Below are 4,791 nucleotides of genomic sequence, written 5' to 3' on the forward strand. Positions count from 1 at the left end.
TTAGTTTTTTTCTGAGACAGAGTCTCTCTCTGTTGCTCACCCTGGAGTGCACTGGCGCGATCTCGGCTCACTGTAACCTCCGCCTCCTGGGTTCAAGCGATTCTCCTGCCTCAGCCTCCTGAGTAGCTGGGACTACAGGCGCCTGCCACGCCTGGTTAATTTTTTTTGTATTTTTAGTAGAGATGGGATTTCACCATGTTAGCCAGGATGGTCTCAATCTCCTGACCTCATGATCTGCCAGCCTCGGCCTCCCAAAGTGCTGGCAATTACAGGCATGAGCCACTGCGCCTGGCTTCATCTTAGTTTTTAACAAACAAGTTTAAAAAGTAATAAAACAAAACAGAAAAATAGGAAAAAAAGCATATAGAATAAGGATATAAATAAGAAAAATATTTTTGTACAGCTGTACAATGTGTGTGTTTTCAGCTAAGTGTTAATACAACAGCCAAAAAGTTTTAAAAAATTAAAGTTTATAAAGTAAAAACATTACAGTAAGCAAATGTTAACTTATTATTAAAGAAAAATCTTCAAATCAACATAGAGTGGCCTGTGTGGACAGCTGACAGTAGCACACAGTAACCTGCTGGGCCTTCACATTCACTCACCACTCACTGACTCATCCAGAACAACTTCCAGTCCTGCAAGCTCCACTCACGGGAAGTGTTCTTTACGGGTGTACCATTTTTACTCTTAGATTTTTTGAAACAGTCTCACTCTGTTGCCCAGGCTAGAGTGCAGTGGTGTGATCTCGGCTCACTGCAACCTCCACCTCCCAGGTATAAGCGACTCTCCTGCCTCAGCCTCCCACATAGCTGGGATTACAGGTGTGCGCCACCACACCTGGCTAATTTTTATATTTTTAGTAGAGATGGGGTTTTGCCATGTTGGCCAGGCTGGTCTCGAACTCCTGACCTCAAGTGATCTGCCTGCCTCAGACTCCCAAACTAATAGGATTACAGGCAAGAGCCACCACACCCAGCCCATTTTGTATCTTTTATACAGTATTTTTAACTGTACCTTTTCTACAGTTAGATATATTTAAATCCACAAACACCTTCCATTGCGTTGCAATCGCCTACAGTATTCAGTATAGTCACATGCTGTACAGACTTAGCGCCTAGGAGCAATAGGCTATGCCACATAGCCTAGGGGTGTAGCACAATCACCTAAAGATGCATTTTTCAAAATCTTAAGTGACGCATGACTATAATTTTAAAATGAAGAGGATGTGTCAGGGTAGTGAAAAGGTGGTTGTAGGGAAGGTGACAGAGTGGACAGCACCTGAGCCAAGAGGTGAAAGGTTAGCAGAAGTATGCCAGACTGAAAAGAAACATTCATCCCAGTTAAAAAGGCTCACTTGTTTGTTCAATCAATATTCGGATTCCCATGAAGTGGCTGGCAGTATCCTAAGGGCTGGAGAGTCTATGAACAAGACAGACAAGGTCTCTGTTCTCAGGAATATCATAGTCTAAAAGAGAGAGTGAGGCAAGACAGATAAACAAGTAAATGAACAAGAAATGTTCGGTTTGCGACACCTACCACAAAGAAAATAAAGCAGGTTTATGAGCAAGGAATTGAAGTAATTTACACCGTGTCATCAGGTATGGTCTGAAATAGTAACAGTCTGACCTGAAATGACAAAAAAGATTCAACCATGCAGAGATCCTGGAAGAGAATCCAGAGTTTTCTCTGAGAATTTTACCTGGGGAAAGTGCCATGATCCCATCTTTTTAAAGATTATTACCCCTACTGCTGGGAAGAGAAGAAGACAAGAATGGAAGCAGAGACTTGCTGCTGGGCTACTGCAATGGTCCAGATGAGAGATGCCAGTGGCTTGGCCTAGGGTGACAGCAGTGACACTCTGAAGAAATGAGCAGATTCAGGATACACTCTGGAGGCAAAGCCAATATTGTGGATATAGGGAGTGAGAGGAGAAAAAAACAAATGAAGTGGCTTGAATACCTGATAAACAGTAATGCCACTGAGCGAGACTCAGAAGACTCGGGGAGGAACAAGTGCTGGCTGAGAATCAAGAGTTCTGTTTGGTTCAAATACGAACACACTCAACGTCAACTAGAAAGTAGAAGGGTAGTTTCCAGAGGCTGGGGGAAAGGGAGAAACGAAGATTTATTGTTTAATGAATATAAAGTTTCAGTTTCTAGAAGAGTTATGGAAGTGGATGGTGGTGATGGTCGCACAACGCTAAGGATGTATTTAATACCACTGAACTGCACACTTTAAAAATGGTTAAGATGGGGCCGGGCATGGTGGCTCACGCCTGTAATCCCAGCACTTTGGGAGGCCGAGGTAGGTGGATCACTTGAGGTCCGGAGTTCGAGACCAGCCTGGCCAACATGGCGAAACCGTCTCTACTAAAAATATAAAAATTAGCCGGGTGTGGTGGGGCACGCCTGTAATCCCAGCTACTCGGGAGGCTAAGGCAGGGAGAATTGCTTGAACTCGAGAGGTGGAGATTGCAGTGAGCTGAAATCATGCCACTACGGTCCAGCCTGGGTGAGAGTGAGGCTCTGTGTTAAAAAAGGTTAAGATGGGAAATTTTGGCTGGGCGCTGTGGCTCACACCTGTAATCCCAACACTTTGGGAGGCCGAGGTGGGTGGATCATCTGAGGTCAGGAGTTTAAGACTAGCCATCACCAACACGGAGCAATCCCATTTCTACTAAAAATACAAAATGAGCCAGACGTGGTGTCGCATGCCTGTAATCCCAGCTACTCAGGAAAGCTGAAGCAGAAGAATTGTTTGAACCTGGCAGTCGGAGGTTGCGGTGAGCCGAGGTCGCACCACTGCACTCTAGCCTGGGCAACAAGAGCGAAACTCGGTCTTTTTTTTTTTTTTTTTTGAGACGGAGTCTTGCTCTGTCGCCCATGCTGGAGTGCAGTGGCCGGATCTCAGCTCACTGCAAGCTCCGCCTCCCGGGTTCACGCCATTCTCCTGCCTCAGCCTCCCGAGTAGCTGGGACTACAGGCACCCGCCACCTCGCCCGGCTAATTTTTTTGTATTTTTGAGTAGAGACGGGATTTCACCGTGTTAGCCAGGATGGTCTCGATCTCCTGACCTGGTGATCCGCCCGTCTCGGCCTCCCAAAGTGCTGGGATTACAGGTTTGAGCCACCGCGCCTGGCCGAAACTCGGTCTTAAAAAAAAAAAAAAAAAAAGGGAAATTTTATGTCGTATTTTACCACTTTGAAAAAAAAAAGATACCAACTAGGCAATCGGATATAAGAATTTGGGGATTTCTAGACAGATCTAGGCTGTTGTTATCAACAACGGGCATCAACAGCATACCTCCAGAGATCACCTGAGTATTTAAACTATGGCCCAGAGATCACCTGAGTCAGATAGAGAGGAAGGCAGAGGACGGAGTCCTGGTGCACACCACCACACAGGGGTCCACAAGACAGACAAGGGACAACATGCCACTGTGAGGAGGTGTCTGAGGTGGCAGAAAACACAAGTCAGAGAAGTCTGGTAATTCACATGATCGTCCAGACATCCCGGCCAATAAAAGAGACTTACAACACTCAGCCTCTCTGTTTGCCTAAGGTAAACTGGGAGGTCAGGTACAATTCCCTATTCTTCCCTTTTCACAGCTCCCCTGCCAATCCACTAAACGTAAAGTGATCACATAGTTTTATCAATGTTCTATTCATTTATATATTTTATTTACACACTTGAGCTTTGAGAGTAAAAAGAAGAGCTTTTTATAACCATGTCAGGACAACAGCATAACCCAGGATTATCCTGGGTGCACTCTGGGGCGTAACCACCCCTTCCACACAACTAAGCACTCAACCTGGACTTCTAGACAAACTTATTAGTGCTTTGGGTAAGACTTCCCCACCGGAGCTCCTTGCTGTTTCTCCCAGAAATTCTCACATGGAAGAAAAATGAACGGGTGCAGTGTGTTGGAGGGGTGGAATTCCACCAATCAAGTTATGCACAAAAAGCATAAAAGGAACTGGGGGTCCTTTTGAGTCACCCAGGACACAGAACCCCCAAATTAAACGAAGGGCACCAATGCCAGCGCTGGCCGACCCTTGCCACCTGTGTCTTGGTTTCCCCCACTGTAATACTGGGAACCCCACCTCTCCCAGGCCTGCCGCGAGGATGAAGCGAGCATATGTACGCCCTCTCTTAGCTCTGGACCGGGTAGGTGAAAAGCAGGGAGGTGTTCATAGAAGCAGTCACCACCGCTGAAGGGTCCTCAACTCGGGGTTCTAGTCCCAGCTCTGCCCTGGCCTAGCAACCCCTTCCCGCTTCAGGGACCAACGCGGCAGGCAGGTCCCTCACCCGTGCTGAGACCGGGACAGGAATGCGCACCTCTCCCCACCCTCGGACGCCCCGGCGGCGCCGCTGCAGAAGCCGGGAGGTCGACAAACGCGAGGAGTAAGGAAAAGGAGGAGGAAGGGAAGGAAGGAGGAAGGAATGGAGGAAGGGAAGTAAGGAGGAAGAACGAAGTGAGGAAAGAGGAAGAAGGAAGGAAGGGAGAAAGAGGGGCAAAAGAAAGGAGGATAGAAGGAGGAAGGAGAGGAAGGAAGGAAGGAGAAAGGGGAGGAAAAAGGAAAGGAACGTTAGAAGGGGAGAAAGGAGGGAATTAGGGAAGAAAGGGGAGGAAGAGAAGGAAGAACGAAGTGAGGAAAGAGGATATCAGGGAAGAAAGGAGAGAGGAAAGGAAGAAGGAAGGGAGAGAGGAAAGGAAGAAGGAAGGGAAAGAGGGACAGAGAGGAGGAGGACGGAAGGAGGAAGGGAAGGAAGAAAGACGGAAGGGAAG

The sequence above is a fragment of the Colobus angolensis genome, unplaced genomic scaffold (genome assembly GCF_000951035.1).
Source record: "Colobus angolensis palliatus isolate OR3802 unplaced genomic scaffold, Cang.pa_1.0 Scaffold79, whole genome shotgun sequence".
NCBI lineage: Eukaryota > Metazoa > Chordata > Mammalia > Primates > Cercopithecidae > Colobus > Colobus angolensis.